This window comes from Haemorhous mexicanus, chromosome 1 (assembly GCF_027477595.1).
Source record: "Haemorhous mexicanus isolate bHaeMex1 chromosome 1, bHaeMex1.pri, whole genome shotgun sequence".
NCBI classification, from domain to species: domain Eukaryota; kingdom Metazoa; phylum Chordata; class Aves; order Passeriformes; family Fringillidae; genus Haemorhous; species Haemorhous mexicanus.
The window spans coordinates 63,294,392-63,314,688 of NC_082341.1; the positions used below are offsets into that span (position 1 = coordinate 63,294,392).

Here is a 20,297-nt window from a genome sequence, read left to right on the forward strand (position 1 = left end):
CACCCTGTCCCTGAAGTTCACTGAAATGCAGATGCTGAAGCTATGAGGTTAATTCCCTTCCATAAAGGCAATCAAAACACCCTGATGGCACCTGGTGAACATTAAAGGCAGCTTTGGTTTCAAAGTCAGAAGCCCTTGGGAAAAACAGAGGTCACATTTGTCAGGTCACTCTTTGCTCTCCAAACATTGCTTTCCTCCTTTCTTTATGTTTTCATTAACACTATCAAGCCTGACAAATATTTTCCTTCTTTTTTTCCTTTCTTCTCCCTCTCTCCCTGTCTTCCTTGATTTCTTCCACCATCTGTACCAGGCTGTTCTACCCTTACCCTGTGAAAACTCGATTAAGAGAGTGAGCTCATTTATATGGTAAAATAGCAAACCAGAGCTGGTAAAGCCAAGCACATCTATTTTGTAATCATCACATGGCCGTTCTCCTGTGCACCAGCCTGTTAGCCAGCATCCATACAATGTTATGCATGGAAAGCAATTCCTGTACCTTAAAGCAGAACCACTACCCATGTGGCTCCTGAGGGTGAAACAAGCAGGGAACAGCTTTTAAAGGAAAAGTAAAAAAAAACATGACATGGAAGCAGCTGGTCTAGGAGTTTGTTTTCAAGAGATGTTTCTGGTAGGAAAGAAAAATAAAGGAGTGAGGGAAGAGGAGACTTCTCCCTACTGGGAGATTCTTCTCAACAGTTCAGTGGTGGCAAGTTCACACCCTAAGCCAGAAAGGCTCAGACCCCCCTTCACAGATGTCACACCTACCAAACCTTATGTAACAGAGCTGAAGACAGTCTCAGTATCTATGTAAGCTGCACTCGTGGCAATACTTAATTATACCTTGCAAAGTCATTACATTTCATCACTAAATAAAACAGTGTTTCAAAGCTGGAAATACCTTGTAGAAGTCAGAACTGCTGTACTGCTTCTAACAACTCTGAAAGGCAGAACTGAAGCCACATCCTTTCACGGGTCTAGGCACCTATGCCTGTTATTATCTGTTGGTGAAATGGAACAACATGGACACAGGTTGGCATGGCAATATAGGGGGAATTTGTTCCCAAGCAGGCTGTTACCCTGTAATTTTGTCTATCTGTGAATACACTTAATCAGGAAGTCTACAGTATTTTAATGGATGAAAAAGCGCCTTTTCTTTTCCTTAGAAAAGATTGCTATAGTGATTACCATCACTCCTGCTTAAAATCCTGCTATCTCTTACTTATGTGTAAAGATAAAATAACTGAATAAGCCCTTTAATTTAGACTGAGTTCCTTCATACACTTGTTCGTAAGCGAGGTTTAGACTGCAGCTGGAAGGATGGTACACATGCATCCTGTCCTCCAGGCTCTGAGAGGATAAACTGCTACAGGCAGGTTGAAACACACCTTAAACTTAATTTCCGGAGACATTAAACTTTTGAGATCCCACCCACAAATAATAAGGACATCATTCTGCCAACAGTTATAAGAGCATGCCCAAGAGGAACCTACCATCTCCACAATTCTTGGATCTCCTCTTCTGCCCACTGGCATATTTCAAAATAATTTGATCCAATATACTACATCTGCTTAGCAAAATCAGGGCTAATAGATATCCTACATAAAACACATATATCCTGTATAAATCACCAGAAGCTGATACTGAATTCTTCTCTCATATGTGCTCATGCAACCCAGAAACTACCAAATTCCCAGGGGCAAATTAAGCCAGTGATACCCTTCCACTCTTACCTGGACACAGAGTAAAGTGCAGGGTATTTTCGGAGTTGACATACAGTCAGCTTATTCACAGGTAGGTGCTGGTATACTACTACAAAACATTGAGACACCAAAATATAGGGGGCTGGGTAGGGTGAGTCTGCATTTATTCTGGGTTCACCTTTTAAGGAACAAAAACAAGGGGCAATGTTGATGCTTAAGAAAAGCCAGCACTAAATGGACATGAAAGCAGTAGTTTTGTAAGAACTTTTCCCTACAGCACAACATTTGTCTGTGCTTCAAAAACTCTCCAAAGTTTTGGTCGTGACTGATCTAGCAAACTCTGCTTTCGGCTAGACACAGCCTTGCTTTTCCCTCTCTCCCTCTGTTTATAACTGGCTGACACCCTAAAGAGCATGGCATTTTGCAGAGGGTGTTATATGGAGCTCTGCAACATTTTATAAAATCATTCTCCTCATTCTTCTTTCCATTTGCTCTACCCCAAAGCACCTATGAGAGAAAAAGATGATTACAGATGGTGTGAGTGCTGGAGCTGCACCACAGACTAGAATTTCTTTCAAGAGGTACACCTAAAGTACACAGAGCATGGGCCAGGCACTGGTGGCTGCCCCATGGCAATGTGACAGTCGTCTGATGTCACAGTGAGCTCTCACACCTGCTCCAAGGGTGCCAGTCCCTGATTGATGTGTGCAACTGCTCGTGGGCCCCTGCGGGTGGAGGATGTGGGCTGGCCCCGGCACCACACCGACCTGAACTTCCCTCTGACATTGCATAAGACAGACCAAGACTCATACCTGCCCACCCACACAGACAAGCCAGCAGATATAAAAATACATGACCTTAAAAAGCAGCACACAATCTCTCCATTTTAATTTTTTTCCCCCCCTTTCTCACCAGCACCAGCTCTGCAGACTCGAAATCGAGTCACACACACAAACAGGGTTGGGCTGTTGCCTCCACCACATTTGCTACCACATTCCTATGGCCACCCTCCTAGAAATTTCCTCAGGTATTTCTAACTTCCCACTTCTCTATTTAATTCCTAAAATTAAAAAGGAGAGGTGGGGAAGAAAAAAAGGAAAAAAAAGCACTTTTCTCTGTATGAAAAGTACAAGTTTGGCTGAAGAAAGTATCTATAAAATACAGAAGGACCAACTTCTCAAGTTTAAAAAAACAACCACTTCTACCACATGTGCTCACCTATCTCCTGAAAGGAAATTCACTGCTCAGAAACCCGATATTCCACAGGCTCTAATTAAGGAAAAAGGAAATAGCTTTAAGTCTCTTGTGCAAGGGCCAATGAACATAAGTCAAACACTCACCTAAAACCATGAAAACACTTCAAAAAGAAGTAAAACAAACATTCTGCTAATTTCCTAGATGTATTTCCAGCAATGTTTCTGATACAGACGCAATGGGTAGGAAAGAGGAAAATAATTTAGTGATGTGGAAGACATACCTTTATAACTCATCCTCAGCCCTTATTATGCATTTGTGGTGGAGGGATTTACTCTTCTCTGCTTTAGCAGGGCTCCCTGACATAAAATGAACAGTGTCACATCTCAAAAAAGCTGCTTTCAAAAAAGCATTATGGTTATCTGGTCACACTTATTCCTATAGCATCTCTTAAATGTTTAGGTAAAGTTAGCAAGAGTCAAGGGGTACACAGTAAGTCTTCATTTACACCCTGAAGTCTCAGGAAGAAAGCATTCCTCCTCCAGTTGTTTAGGAAACTCCAAGTCTTCCTTCACATTGAGAAAAAAAACTCTATCTGTGGTGTAACCTTGTTGTTTTGCTTGCTTCCAACCAGTTTAGTGATGGCGAGAATTTATCACATTTGCACCAAAGAAGAAAAAAGAAAAGCACTAACCAGAAATATAATTTACATGCACATTTCCAGTTCCACTGAGCATCACAGCTATCTGCCCAAGTCTGGCCCCTTTGAGCTCATTGACAGTGCTGAGAGAAGGCAGGCTCTGAAATTAGGGATTGCTACTGAAATTAGGGATTAGCAATTAGGGATTGCTCTGAAATTAGGGATTATTCATTAAGCAAGCCAGCTATGGGGCTTTTTCCAAATCTGGAGACTTAAAAGAACACACTTTAAGTTTTCAAAGCAGATGCACTTCATTTTCTTTGGGCCAGTGAAGTTGAAAATGAGACGGTGACAGAAAAGAGATCATTTGTCGAGAGACAAGGCCTGCTGCCAAGAGGTGGCCATGCATCCTTATGCCCCTTCTGCCTCAGAGTCAGCTGCAGCAACAATAATAGGGATGCAAAGGTACAAATAAGAAATGTAACTCTTCTTATCTATTATATTCCACCACTGTTAGTGCAGTATAAGACACAATGTTCTTTAGATGCTAATGCCATAGGACATCTAGTCCCTTCCATCTTGTTTTGCAAAATACAAGCCACCTTTAAAAACAGAAAGTAAATGCTAGCTTCCTTTCTCAGTGTGTTTTATTTGTTGATCATTTCCTGGGAAAGAGCTAAACACTTCTGCTGAAAAGCATTGATCTGAAAATACTTTACTGCTATGGGCTAGGTTACACATCAGAAAAAAGCAAAGAGCTCTGGAATTTTTACTAGTTGTGCCTATGCAATACCTGAAGGGAGAGAAATTGCAATTTTGCATCTTTACAACTTTCTGTATCTTAGCACTGTTAACAGAAAAAAATAGACATAATTCTGTCTAAATTAAAATTATGGTGAGAATAAATCCATTATTATAATATATATTATTATTATCATTAGCAGTGCTAAAACAATTTTTATACAGCATCTTTTTATTCACAGAAGTCAGGGCACCTTGCTTATTGTTCTCATTTTACAAATGTAAGACCTTGGGAACTTTGAGATGCAGTTTCTTTATTAAGGTCATACAACATGCCACTGACAGACCCTAGGATACAGCACAGGCTCTGCAAACCTTCCAGATGGTAGGCAACAAAGCTAGATACCCTATTTTTCTTTCTGTATATTTTGATCTGCCTCATTCAGCACTTAACAGAGCACTGCTGCAAATCCTGGCTTTGCAGGAACACAACTGCTTTTTTCTCTAGAACTGCCCTTCTTCACTTACTCCTACAACATTGAGCATCTACATGTACAAACACAGTCAACCTCAGTTTGTGTCTGAAGAGTCATCCTCCCCCTGCTATCACAATTACCACTAGAGTGCATATTTGGAAAATTAGATGAAAAAATACTCAAAAGTCTGAGATTCTGCCCTGTCTTTTTTCTGGCAGGGTAAAAATGTTATGTACATTGCAGTTTTTTCTCTTGGTCAGCATGCATAATGCCACAATCATATCTGAAAAAAAGTAGCATTTTTTAAATAATTTGTATTGGTTGTGTATCCATTCTACGCCTAAGACAGCAGCTCCTTTGCCTCTCACCCTCAGCTGATCTAATAAATGTAGGCTTGGAACTGACAAAAGACAGCAAACATGTCAAAAGCAAAAAAAAAAAGAAAAATCCAAGCTACAAAGAGGTACACACTTCAGGAATAATAAAAAAGCCCACAGTGATTCCTCAATTGCAGATGATATCAGCAGAATGTCATAACCATCCTCTTTTCCCCCCGCCTCCATTTCATCTTGAATACCTGGCACTGCCAGAACTCCCTTTAACAGAGCAAAAATTTCCCTGCCAGCTACAGCTGTTGAAAGCTTGAGCCAGCCAGCCCAACACAGCTGGATGAATTATAGTAAGTTAAAATGAATTCAAGGACCTTCAGCTACCAGCTGCACATCTTTTCACTGCAGAGGTTCCTCCTCAAATGGAAAAGTTGTACAAGTCTGGCCTCCTGCAATCCAACTGAAGCAAGCAAAAAAGAAGCATCCTTTAGTCTCACAGAAAAGTTCTATAATTTGCAGTGTGAGCTGCACAACAAGGTCTTTGCATTGCACTACATTGTCTTTTTCTTGCCCTTACAAAGCTTCCCATGCCAGACAGCAGCTACACATTACAAGGCTGCAGTGTCTTGGCACTACTGAGTGAAAGATTGAGTGGATGCAGTAACCAGAGCCTGCCCAGCATGCCCAGCCCTACACAACCTCTTCCTAAGCCAGGTGTTTTCCTTTGCCTGGAAAAATGTCATTAAGCTGGAGAGTAGCAAACACTGCGCTGTTTAACCTTGTGGCTAATAGCAGAAGGGTTTCCTGTACTTGGGATTTCAAGAAAGGGGCCTGAGAAACAAGAGATCTTTCAAAGCTCCTCTGCCTATAGTTTGCTGAAATTACACTTTCGAGACAAAATGTAAAGTTTTCTCATCTATTCATCTACTAAGAAACACTAACCAACTCAAGCTCCTGCATAACTGTAATACCTGGAACTTTGTAAGTACTTTTCCAAAGTTTCATTGTGCATTGTCCGACAATTAACACAAAAAATCAGTTATGAGCTTTTTCAGACTCAGAAATAAGTATCGGCTATTCAGACACATCTGCCATTACTGGTGGCAGGACTATGTGAACACAATGTGAATTGTCTTGCTAAGCAAAAAACAAGTGGAATGGATGAAATAACTATCTTACATCAAACACATGGTCAGATTCCAGGTCATCTTCCTGCTCATGTCTCCACACACTCTCAACACAGAAGAAATCTCATCTTTTAAGCAAACAAACACATTTAGGCACCAACCAAATTAGAAACTCTATGGAGTCAATAGATTATGATTTCATCACTTTTTTTTTTTCCTTCCAAGCATTTCCTTTCCAAAGTGGGTTTAATTCATTTGAAAAAATTTAAGCACAGAATATATTGAACTCTCTGGAGGAGGCAAGTTGCTCCATCATGACTACACTACACTTTCAGTCTGGTTTTAATTTGACTTAAACCAATTTATTAGTTTGATTTTAAGCAAACACAGAAACCTTGGTAAGAGTGGATGCCACAGTACTAAGTGGCATACTATAAAAAAACAGCAAATATAAATGCACTTTAAAGAAAAAGAACTCTCCTGTCTTGAGCTAAATGTAATATATAAAGAGTTAAATTTAGAACAATAAACCATTACTTTTTTTCCCCCCAAAGGCAAGAACTTGTAATTAACCCTCAAGGAAAATCATCAACTTCCACATTGCTCAGTTCTCTGTCCTTGAGACATTTATGGCAAAAATAAGCCCTGTGAGGCCCCACGGTGCAGAAACGCCCAAGTGCAGGTGTGTCTGTGGATATTTGTCTATTTTTTTTTCAGTATTTCCACACTGTGGCTGCTTATCTAGACTGTCCTCTCCTTTCTATATTAATCTCTGTTTATGCTCCTGTTTGGCAGTGACAAAAACGCTCACACACTCCCATTTATGGTCCTCCGGATCCTGCCTAGTAGCTGTGCTTTGACTCAACAAATTTCAGGAAAGTCAGTGCTGAGAAGAAATGTGCAACTTCCCAGACACATTGCTCTGGAAGGAAATGAGCTGTGCTCTGTAGGGAAAAGGAAATTGCTTTGGAAGTCTAGACCGAACCCTTCCTTTTCCATCCCTCCTCCTGTTTCCCCCTTGAATATATGTAAGACAAAATAAAAGGAAACTGAAGGATGAAAAAGAATGATTGGGCAGAGTTTCCACCTCAGTGTGTAATAAAAACACAGGTGGATGTGGATTTAAACACCACTGAAACATCAGGTAGAGGAAAGGCAGGAGAGACACGGGACTACAGGAGCACCTCAGAGACAAGGGTGTTGGCAGCATCTGGCATAGGAAAATGGGAATCAGCAATGTGGTGAGAGGCAATATATTGCAGGCAGCCACTCTGATCCTCCTCTAGGCTGGATTTGTCTTTAGAATGCAGTAAGTAATGCAGCTGCTGATCTAGTTGCCTATGATTGTGACAGTGAGAGGGAATAGGCTGCAATGTATTTAGTTGAACTCAGCTGCATTTTGGAAGAAGCCCATGGAGACTCTATGAACAAAGATAGAGGTCAGACAGTTTGACCAACAAGACCTCAATTTGGCAAGGAATGCCATCAATATAAATAATGAAACAAAAATATAAGTATATTATAAAAGAAAACAAGAAATCAGCAGGTAAGTTTGGTACTATTTGATTCAACTGTGGACCAGAGAATACAAGAGCAATCTAAGAGAATTTTCCTGAATCAAAGAGCAAAAGGGAATGGACAAAAGGGAATGGACAAAAGTTTCAAAGAGCAAAAGGGAATGGACAAAAGGGAATGGACAAAAGTTTCTGGGTAGTGAGGAAATATGATCAAGGTGGGAAAAAAGTTTGACTGTAAATTTAAAAAATATTAAATGCTATGGCAGAGGAATTTTTAAAACATATCTGCACAAGGGGCACCAAGGAAAGCAATCCTGTGAAGGAGAAAGCAAGAAAATACAGGTGGCTGTGGGCATTTAAACTAAACTGCAGCATGAGTAAGCACCAAGTTTCACAAGCTTCCTTTATTTCCTGCCTAAATGAAAGGATATGTTTTGTTTGAGTTTGTTTGGTTTTGATAAGAAGCAACAAAAGGGGAAAGAGTGGGAAACCAATCCATCATAAAATTCTTCTGGTGCGCACCTTGGGAATTCTGCACAATGTGAGTACTCCAAATTCAAGCTGGAGAGATTCACTGCAGCTTATGTGACCTTCTCCCCTCACACACATATAGGAAAAGGAAACGAGAGTTACATCAAGTGAGCAGTAGGGCTGAAGGATCACAAATGTCTCCTACCCAAGGTGAGAGCTCAGGCATTGCCCTTGGTCTGTCTTCTCACAGAGACGCAAACCAATACACAAGGCAGCACTCTCAGCGTTTTCTGTCCCACTCCCTAAGGACAACATATGAAAAGACAGCACTTTGAACCACCCTTCAGCTTCTGCTGGCACATGTCTCCATATGGAGCAGGGAAGAGGAAAGGGAAGCAGTGATGGGACAGCGTATCAGCCAGGAGTTCACAGGGAGGAGTGCTGCAAACGCCTGCTGAAATCACACCACTCATATCCTGAGATTATACTGGCCTACAGCATGTGCTGGAGCTTAATGTTTAGTTTATTAGTTATGCTACTTTCCAGTCAAAAAAAAAAAAAAAAAAAAGAGAGAGATAAAAAAAATAAAAAAGGAGAGTAGGGTTTGAGTTTGTTTTGTTTCCGACCAAGTGCAGGAAAGAAATTTTATTCCTTAAGGAAAGTTCTCAGGAGTGGGAATGAATGTGAGGATTGTATGTCTGAATCATCCTGTTAATTCCCTAAATCCCACACCATGAGGAGTTCAGATAATGTTTCCAGCTAGGAAACTTTTTTTAAAAATAATTTAAATTTATTTTTCTAAAAGGAAGAAAAAAAATAAAGAAAAAAGTGGTTTAGAGCTCCTCCCTTCCTAAATCACAGTTGGACCCAGAAAGACCAGTTTTGTTTTTAAACAAAGTCAGCAAATTGCCCCTAAGCTGGTCGGTTCCAGTAATTGGCATCAGGGTAATAACAGTCACTCAGTTGGTTTCCCCTTTGCCAGACCAAAAATAACCATTCAGCCAAATTCTTCCCAAAAGTGTTTGTTTCAGCTGAAGGAAATACAGTTGGGTTGCAGACACGTCTTTCTCACAGTTGGAAAATGAACACCTCTATACATAGCGTTGTTTTCCCACCCCTATCTATATACTCAGAGTTACAACTAGACATATTAGATATTCAAAATAGCTAAAAGCACCTCCTCCCTTTCTTGTTAGGAACAGCAGCAACAGAATTACTTTTATCAGATGCTGCCTGTAAAATACAGCCTTTGTGTTGTTTACAGTATGTTTGTAATGCACCAGAGGAAAAATACCCATTTACCTTACAATCATTGGAAACTTATGGTGATTACAGGGACTAATAAATCAATATAAAAGCACCTTTCATATTTATTTGAGGCAGGTACATAGTTTCATCCACCTGAAAGGCATAAAATCATCAAAATCACGGTATGTTTTCCGGAAGTTACAGCACTTCCAGTTAACCAGCTTGGGCATGCCAAGTAGCCACAACATTATTCAGTGTACTTACAGCACAGAGAGCCTCGAGGGCAGAGGCAGTGTGAGGCTTGATCTGCACAGTCCTTCCAAGACACCCCACCACAAGGACACTGAGGATGTTGCTGAGAGCAGGGACTGTACAGCAGTATTTGCCTTGACAACTGGAAAAGAGTGATCCATCTGAATCTCCTAAGAGAATAGAGACATTAAATAAAAGAGATTTGAAGAATAATATGGAACTGTTAAAAACAGGTATTTCACGCCACTATGGCTACTCATGTCTCCTCCCAGTCCTCCCAGAACAGGAGAATCACACCTCAGTTTCATCCCAATAGACATAAACCAGCATTTTTCCCAGAGCTTGGAAAGGAAATGGGTGCCAAGTTTGGACATAGGAGAATAACATGGAGTTCACAGACAGAACTGTTTCATAACTTTTGAAAAATTTAGCTGAGTGAGTCTACTGGAACAAGAACATTAACTAAAAGGAGCAGCTGAAAACATATTTTCTTCCCATGGTCACTCAGCATGAGACAGTGGAAGGAAATAACAGTGAGTCAGCTTGACATAGGATGGAGCAAAATCTGAAGCAATATTGGATATAAACCCCAAGAGGCAAAGGCCAGAGTAAGCTACTGATGAATCTTGATGAAGTCACATCCAAAAGGAATTGATCTTTAAACTCTGGTCTCCAAAATATAACACATTTCTTGAATTACATAGCTTTAAAAATGTAGTAGGAAACTAAACATTTTCATTTGTTACATTTCTCTTCTGAAAATGGATGACATGGCCATAGAGTTTCAATGCAAATGAGACAATATGAAAGCTGCACCTACAGAACTGCATTTGTGTAGACACATATATATGTGTATGCAGACAGTATAAGCCAATTTTATCTACACACAAACTATATAAGGTTTGTTTCAGACCTGAGAAATGGCTTGTGCTTCCAAAAGATATTTTTCTGCAACAGGTCATGTAATAGAAGACATTTCCTCTCTGATCCACATGGTGTTAGACACACCATTTCCACAGGAGTGGCATTTGCAAGCATACAACACATGCTTATTCCCTTCTCCTTCTTTTCAATTGTTTGACATACATCAGTTGACCGAAAATAATTACTCATTATCAACTCATAAAAAAACAGTATGGACACATTAAAAAAAAAAAAAAAAAAAGTAAGATGTTCTTCTTACTAACCCGCTTGGCTTCCTAAACAGCACTTTAAAAAATATGCATTTAATTTCCCTGAAAACAAAACAGTAGTATTTATGCTCTGTACATAAGCAAAGGATAAAACCTTCACAATGCAACTCTTTAAAGCCCCATAATTTACACTCTGGTGTCATAAACCAGCAATAAAATATTTTAGAGATAGCCATAAAATTGTGATCCAAGTTCTTCCTTTTCAAAATCACTGCTTCAACTCAGCTGTTAGAGTCTGAGCAGGGTTATTTACATTTAATCAGTAGCAAAGTTCACATGTAGTCTGAACTGTCCCAAAGTTTGCCTGTTTTCTGATGGAGCCTCCCAGCTCAGGTTCACCCCCGTTCCTGGAAGGGGCTGGACATTTTGCTGCAAATGTTTTCACCTAAAGTATCTATCACTGAACCCAAACTGCTACATCTGCAATAACATGGAAGTTTGGGGCAAGGAAAAGAAAGGCGGGGCTGTCACTGAAGATCAGATTTCTGGTGGGCTGTGGTGGATGTGGAATTTGGGGGCTGGTCTTGTAGAAGGGTTTGCCTCAGCTCTGAATTTCACTGTTTCCAGAGCCTGCATCTCTGAGGTGATCAGGCACTGCCCCAACTAAACCCAAAATTTCCCGCACTTATCTGAAACATGATCATCGGTGAAATCTTTGAGTCTTACCCATTAACAGATCCAGTGAATCTGAGAGTGGAAATCAGAGACAGACCCCTTAGAATCTGCCTCCTGCCTTACCTTTTGGGCTGCCAGAAGCCATTATCCCCAGCCCCAGAGGTGTCCAGGGCAGCCAGAACCAGCTCCATGGGCATGGATGACATACCTCAAGGGTGCTGTGCCTGCCTTACAGGCTGTGATCCAATTCCAGCTACTTCTAGACAGTCTCTGTACAGGAGATTTGTTTGTTTTGGCTCTCTCATTTAAAGTTTCAGGTCCAAATATTAAATTAAAATCAAAATAATACTCCAACCCAAATCAGAATGAAAACAAAAGCTGAAAAACTACAAGTAAGGTGTCACACACACCCCAGGAAGTTTATTTCAACTTGTTCTCTAACAGGACAAAATAAATAAGAGGAAGTAAGGAACAATCCACATTCATAGGATGCTTCACCAGAAATCATGAGGGTTTTTTTTAATTTATTTGAGATTTCAATCTACACTCATTGCAGTTGGCTGGTATTTTGCATTTTATTAGTGGGGATATAAGAAGATGACACATCGCAGAAGATGAAGCAGTGAGCTCTGACAATTCAACATACTAGGACAGAAAATACCAAGTCCAGGTCTCATAGTAAGGTGTTTAGACCACAAGCAGCAGAGTGGTTATGTTAATAAATAACTCACAATCAGTGAGAGATTATCTTTGATTCTGCTGTTGACCCACTGAACTAGGGCAAAGACATTTGCCTATTACTGCAATGAGTTATCTGTAGGATATTACAATAGCTGAGCTGATGTCATACAGTAGAAAATAAGCATGGGAAAGTGGTAGACATTTCTACATAAAATGCTAAGGCAAAAGCTTGAATTTTGGTCTTCTTAATACTCATTCCTTTACTTGACCACAGGAAGCAGACTACAAAATACAACCCTGTCCAGTGAGAAATATTAGAGTCAGGAAGTGCATAACAATTCAATTACTCTCATTGCTTCTTTCTTCAGGAATAAATTCATTTTACCAAATATATATTTTTTCACCATTTCCAGATGACAAGGTTGTGTTATTTCTTTAATTTATTTTAAGGTTTCAAAAATGTAAACAATCTGCTACCATTTCCTTAGCAAGACAAGAATCATGACCAGATATAGATTTTAAGAGGTTTTCCTGCATGCTTCACAGTCACATGTTGTGATTTTGTTTTTCAGTTGTAGGTTTTACTCAGCTTGGAAATCAGCATAGTCAGTATTTCAGGATATTCAAGATTCCTGGAAACCTCTAAGAACCATAACATGTCAGGCCCTGATTTGGGAATGTGCCTACCTGTTTAACCTCAAGCACGAGACCTCACATCTTCATTACACAATACTTTAATCAAGCATTTAACTTTGAACATATATTGAAGTGCTTTGCTGAATCAAGAAGGATCTGGACCTTTTTAAAGAGCAGCATTGTTAATTGACTGCAAAGATGTTATATCCTGCAACTAGGCTCTTAATGAGCCGTGCCTGCTGGCAAGCATTTCTGATAGCACCCAGCAGCCAGCTGGTCCTCAGCAGCAGGGCACGTGGATGGCTGCATTACTCATGGGGTAATGAGTACATGCTCCCCTCTCTCAAATAACTGCAGGACAGGTTGCTGCTTGCTCCAAATATGCTGGTTTGTGTGCATACCTGGCCACTAGTCACTGTAATTGAAAAGAAAAATCTCCGTTTTACAGTCATCTATAATACAACACTGAAGTGATTTACTTAAATGGTGGCAGAATACATAAGGCAATAAAACATCTTTTACAGCTGGTTAAGCACTAAAACAAAGCTGAGACATTTGATAACTGCAGGAGGGTTACTGGTGAGGATATTCTAATGCAGTGAACACTCACAAAATAAAAGGAGATTAAAAAAATCAAATTTCATGCTTGTTTCCTTCATGTTTTTTCATCTTTTGGAGCTGCACAGAACTGCAGCTGCCACTTCCCTCAGACTTTCTGCAGAAGCTGGTAACAAGGACATGCAGTTTGGGCACAAGCTGAACAAAGAAAGGTTTTGAAAAGTGTAAATATGTTTGAGGACAGGTAAATAAATAATTAATCAAAGCCACATCCTTAGTGAAGAAGGAATTCTATGATTAGGAAACATGTTTCCAAAATATTTGCTTCAGTATCTTCAGCAATCTAACTTTGAAAAACTGAGGCAATCACACTCTGCCATGACACAGGCATGTGCAAATCATTTGAATTCAAAGTTCAACTCACTACAGCAGCTCTAAATTCATCCTAAGTGTGCAATTATCCATTTTGTGCATGTAAATGTTACCGTCCATCATTACAGACATTATTTTGAGAAGCTGAATTGCCTGCTTAGGAGAAGTGTTCCATGGGGTCAGTAAAAACTTTAGTGGTGTTCAAGAGAACATTTGCTGTTTCTAGGCTGTGATTCTTCTCTTGTCATAGACTACCTTGTTACGGAGCCTGAAAGCAAAAGCATGTTGAAATAATGCAGTTCCTTTAGGCTAGTCCAGATTAAAATCAAGCTTCTCACACCCTTCTCAAATAAAAAGCAAAATTAGAGGAATTTAAGCAAAAAGTCATGTACTTTTATTTTAATTGTAACAGAATCCACTTAAAACCTTTATTCCTTCTTCTTTCTCCACAACTCTTTATACAAATTTCTCAGGTCAAATAATTACTGTGTGTACTCTTTGTGTTCTCTCCACACACTGTGCACTGTTTTGGTATTGAATCAAACTATATAGGCCCTCACTTTCAGCTGGAACTCTTATAAAGCATTGACATTCAAATGAAAAAAAACATTCTGGAAGTTTAATCTGGTTTTCGGTTCTTGTTCTCCAGCTGCTTACTTTGGATGGGCAGTTGGTCTGTAGTTTCTAGTTACAAACTTTTACACTTCTTAATTAAAATGCAGAGGATAGTTTAAAGAAAAAAAATTGGGCACATGCTGTGTGCAATTACTTTTCTCAACTTCTCTGAAAACCATGGGCCAAATACTGGAGTCTCTGTTACAAATAATTTCTAGTGTACCCCTGATGAACAAGGTTATCTTCAACCCTTTCAGCTGCTGTAGAATAGTCAGATTTCAGCACAAACTGCACCAGTTTGACATGCTTCTGTTACCTTATTTGTGGCATCTTGAGTAAGACCATTACTGTTTATAATAATTAATTTTATGTTTGAAGAATCCTTGTAGAAATCCACAACTAATGGAACACATCAGAGGACTCTCAGATTGGCCATGATTTTCTTTTTTCCCCCTTGAAGATGGAGTTGCTTTGGATACATTGTCAGAATCTCTCAAGCAACACGTGACAAGGAAGCATATGTTCTCTTAATCTCACTTAATTCAGAACTACAAATCAAGTTTTTTTTTCTTCTTCTTTATGATTTTCAGCAGTAGTTTACACCATGGAAGAGCAATGCAGCTTTCTGGTTCTTCAACCGTCTCCAGTGTCCTGTAAATGATATCTGAAGGATGGAAAGAGTGTCAGCTCTTCTATCACCACAATATTTAGATTCCTAGTCATACATTCAAACAAATTCAGAGAGATTTAATTTAAACCAAGCCTGAGCACTTGTGGTTTTCATAGACCACAACCAACTTCCAGGACTTTCAGTTTGCAAAAGTCATCGGAACATTAATAATTCTTCTCCCTTGAATCACAGATACTGCATTCCCATTTATTCATCTTCCTGTAAACACATTTTTTGCTTCAACAGAAATCAGGTACATCCTACACATCTAATCAGCACAATCACAGTACTTCAAACCCAACTTTAATCAAAGCTGTAGTGTCCAGACTATTTTTATACACAGCTACCACAAGTGTCTATTTTAGTTGTAGTAGGAAACTCTGCATTTTTCACACATCCCTTTCAACTTATCAATGAATAATATGCCTCTGCGTAATTAACCTTCATATATACCAAATACTCAGGACTTAGAGATGACACAGATGAGGCATGATGGAAGTAGGTCATGAGGCATGACGGGGTTTACATCGTGCCTCCATTTAAACCTGATCCCCAGGTTTACCAATATGTCCCCCTTCCTCTGCCCAGCAGGATCCAAATCTGGAGCAGAATGTCCAATTCCAGCACATTTAAAAATCATCTGCTGTTTTCTGCATTTGCTTATTTTAGGCTACCAATAAATTCCTCTTAACTTGGTGCTTTCCCTGTCCTTCTCTACTCCCACCACCTCCTTTCCTGCAGGTTGTTTTTCCCTCACTGAGATTCCAGTGGGTCTTGTGCACAGAACTGTAGACATACATTGATTTAAACACAGAAATACAGAAGTACTTGGGAGGGGAAGAAGTGTTACAAAGAGAGGATTGTAAAGCTACCAGTATATCAAGCAAGGCTTTTTTTTTTTTTCTTTAATTCCATCCTCCACCACAGTGGACCCTGGAAAACAAGTGTCCCCTTTCTCTCTCATCCAGCCTGATTCTGGGCTGCTCTCTCTCTTGACATTACTGCAAGTCTCATGACTCAAAGATGCAGTTCCCAAAGAGAAATGCTCAAATGAGAATGTCATGACCAGCTGACCACAAACGCTACCATTATTCATCCTTAGGCCCAATTATTCCTGCCCACCATGGATCACATCATTATGCAAAGGCATGAGCTAAGAATATGGGAAAAGATTGGCAAAAGGCCTCTTTAAGAAGCATGCCAAATTTCACCAATCATTTAAAGAGCAAAGCATATCTGTCAAGGTAATCTTTATATATTCTGAATACTTTCGTGTTAAAGGAAGTCCAGATATTTATTTCTGAACTTCCATGCACACATTTCCCTGACTTATGTTTTCAAAAGAGGGGACTAGATATTATAACAACATCAGCATATAAAAAGATTCAGCTGTTTTTTCCATAGCTTCATACACTACTGCGGTCATTTCTCCTGGCAGAAACTTTTTAAACTCTGCAAGAAAAGACCAGAATCAAATGTGACTTTCAGGTTTTTTTTTTTACCTCTTTTCTTTTTTAAACTTGAACATTGTCAGACCCAGGTTTAGCAGGAATATTTAGGGTTTTGTCTGTCCATTTCTTTTCTCTAAGCTCTGTACAGAGAAGTTTATAATTAAAAAAAAACCATCCACTAACAAAATAAATGAAGAAAAATCTCCCTCAAGGGAAGACTTCTTTTAAATTAGAGAGGAGACTAATCAAAGAGAAAATGACAGCAGCCCATTTTCAGGGCACCACCCTATGAAGACCCAGTTAGCAATTATACACATATGTGACAATAAGCCACACACAGCTTGAATATGCTGGAACTGGACCCACACAGTACTGCAGCTCAATGATTTCATTTCTCTACTGCCTGGGATCATAGGGAATGGACAATTGTGGTGGGCTTTGGCACACATGCAAAGTCAGGAAAGCTGCAGAACTGTCATCACCCTCACATTGTCATTAGTGGCACGACTGAGGGCAAGCAGAGGAGATATGAAGGAGTACAGCAAAGAGACCACAGCTCGAGATGTGCACATGCTGCACCCCGATGAGCAGCACCAGAGGATGCTGAGATACAGGAGTTCCAAGCACCTGGTTTATTAAAGAAATGCAGGAGCTGAAATGAAGCCACCAAGGGTCCCAGTCTGTGAGCACAAACACATCATTCCTGACTTCTAAGTGACCAAGCAAAAAGCCTCCTGAGGAGCAGCATTAGCAGCACAAGCTTCACTTCTCCCCTTTCTGCCTCCATGTACTGTGTCCTTGGCATGTTCCCCACAGGAAGAGACATGGAGCAGAGTTGCTGCAGGAAACACACAGGAGGAAAGCAGCAGCCACAGTGCAGCTCCCCAGCCAGCTCAAGGCTTCACCTTGCACTGGCACTCAATTTCCCCTTGACAAGTTGTTAAACAACCACCTGACTGCAGCCAGCCCCTCTCAGGGGCCAAGTCTAAGTGTGTTAGTGCACATTTATACAAGGCAGGTTCTCAGATTTGAAAATATTTTTATGTAACAAAAGATAAAAATAAATTTACCAAACTTGGGGATTAAACACGTATATTCTCAGATAGATACCAACTCCCAAAGGAATGGCTTAATGCTTAAAATATTTTGGCAGAATGGCATGTAGCCCACAGGCCCCACAGGTTGCTTGGAAAGAAGGAGTAGAAACAAATGTGTAGCAAAGATTTTGTTAATATGTTCATCTTAGCTTGTTTGGGCTGATTAACCACCCCAGGAAAAAGAGCAGAAGGCACAGAGAGGGAGAAGAGCCCTTAAAGCTGCACTTATCCAAGGTTTGTATCATGCTCAGGTTTCTAACCCTTTAGCCATGCCTTAACCTTTTACCAGCAAAACACACTCAGCAGTGTCCACAACAAAGTCAGACCTTTTTACAGCAGCTAAAAATGTGATTTGCCTTCTTCATCTGCAGGCAGTATTAAAGGGGGTGGGGGGGCTCCTCCAGCTGTGCTGCATCCTCAGCACACACAGGGGCTCTGGGAAGAGGGGAGGAAGAGGGGTCAGAAAGCAGTAGCTGCTCTCCCTAACCTGAGCACAGAAGCCATGAAAAACTGTGCACATTGTGAAGGCAAGCAGCCTACACAGCATGCCTGGAAAGTGATGTTTTAGGATAACAAAAAGCTACACAGTGATGAGGTTGTTTAAAAGCCACCCGCAGGTCTAACAAATATAGTGGACTTAAGGAGTGATGGAAGAAGTACCTCATGCTAAAGGAAAGGAAAAATGTCTTGAAGAAAACAAAAAAAAACCCCAAATCACGTCTCCTCCCATCCCATTTTTTTCCCCTTCTGTAATGTTGAAAAGAAAAAGCCTCACATTTGGTAATCCTGCCAGAACATTCCTAGCAGGTAGGGAAAGACAAATATAGGGGAATTCCATTTACCTCAAAGGTTGGATTTTGTTTTATTTCAGTTCACTTTAGCTTTTTTTTCTTTTTCTTTTTTTTTTTTTTTTTACCTCAGGCTTTGAACTTTTTTTCTTTAATGTTTCAGGAAACCTTTTCAGAAAACATGTCCAGGTTTAGTCCCTAAGCCAAGTTCTCCACCTCTGTGCTTCACAGGCTGCTGTTTCAGTGCACGCCTCACTCACCCTGAGCTCCTCTGTGCCGCCCTGCTGAGACCCAGGCTGAGGGAATTAGAAATGCCTCGAGCACCTCCCACTAATGTTGTAGCAGTTATTCATTTCCACTGCTGTTCTGAATCAAAACAAACCCCAAAATTAACAAACTACAGCAAGACAGTACAATCTGAGAGCAGGACAAAATGGTTGATTTTTCACACCTCATTGGCCATTTTTGCTTCCTGCACTATTTTCTTCCTCTTCCCTTCTGCGAGACACCATCCCACTCCCCACTACCTCCCTGCTAGGAGGGCTTGCAAAAGACCCCAGGGCAGCAGAGTGCAGATGCCAGAGCCGCCCTCCATCCGTCAGTAGGCAGTCAGTGGCCTGACCTCCATCCCTCGCAGGCAGGCACCCTGTGTGGATGAGGTTTGGTGCCAGTTTCCATGGCAATGACACCACGCACGCTGCCCATAGGGCTGGCTTTCTCACAGAGGTAGGCAGAGAAACAATAGACTGAGCTTAGCACAAACAGCTAAGCTTAAGGAACGGATGGAGAAGCCACCACCATGAAATGAAGGTTTCTCTGAATGTTTTCCTGTGACTGACTCTTTTTTTTTTTCCAATCTGTCCAATTTTTTCCTTTTTTTTTTTTTTTTTAGCAATCTGCCCTAAGCAGGCATTGAGGAGCACCATTTTCAGCAGCTCACACATAGATGTGGCTGCATGTAGTCGTACATGCTTGCAGACTACAAGCCATCTATATATGGTCAAACAGTTCTTCCAGTGACCCCTCTTTACCCTCTTGTGTCTGAGAGAGTTTCTTAAGGGCTTTCCTCAGAACCACAAAGCCAGAGCTTTAATTCCTGACCTATTTCCAAAGCTCAGCAAAAGCCAGCACAGATGTATGTTCACCACAGAAACATCCTGTGATTTTGTAAAGCAATTTAAAAAAAAAAATAAATCTGAAGTTGCAAGGCTAAGCACTCTGAAAGCTCTTGGATCAAAAAAGTCATTAGGAAAAAAAATAGTTATTGTTTGGTTTAATGTTTTCCATTTTAAAAGAAAGTTATTTTCATTAGATGAAAGAGCTTAACGGTTTGAACAAAAATCTAAGGGTTTCAAACCTCTAGCATGGGTGTAGCATTTGATAACTAAATATTTCCTAAGCTCATGGAGGGGTAGAAAACACACATTGCACAGGACATCCCTCAGCTCCACCACCTTCCTGTCTCGCTCCTGACAAGGGCTTTGAGACATACCCTGGGGACAAGCACAGTTGCCAGGGTACCTAAATTCAGGGTACCTCAAGCTGCTATTCTCAAAGTCCTATTTTTTGGCTGGCCCTCCTGGGTCAACCATTCCCCAGGATTAGGAAATGAATTCACCTGTTTTCTCGAGTCATAAAAATATTTTCCTGCCTTGACAATATTGGACTGTAAAGACCTTTTTACAGAGCTGAATATCTTACTCAACCCTGCCAAGTAACAAACATACTTTTCAAGGCTTTTTAGCTCTCTCATATCACTGTCTTCCACAAATGCCAGACATCAAAGATTAATGTTGCCTGACGAGCCATAATTGACACAATGACAACCAAGTATCTCATATCATCATATAATCTTTTTTTAAGAAGCGTGGCAACCTTTCCAGCTATCCACATTTCCTTTAAACATTTCACTTTAAACTCAGTGAA

The 20,297-nt window shown here is 40.3% G+C and overlaps 1 long non-coding RNA gene across 1 annotated transcript in view; it reads right to left on the reverse strand.

The window, feature by feature from the left end:
• LOC132329854 (uncharacterized) overlaps window positions 1-20,297 on the reverse strand; it is a 124,653-nt gene that overhangs the window by 50,849 nt on the left and 53,507 nt on the right. Inside the window, exons 3-4 of the long non-coding RNA XR_009487199.1 lie at window positions 14,682-15,029; window positions 9,708-9,865 (exon numbers count right to left, since the gene is read on the reverse strand). This is a non-coding gene — a long non-coding RNA (uncharacterized LOC132329854). The remainder of the gene's footprint in view (window positions 1-9,707; window positions 9,866-14,681; window positions 15,030-20,297) is intronic.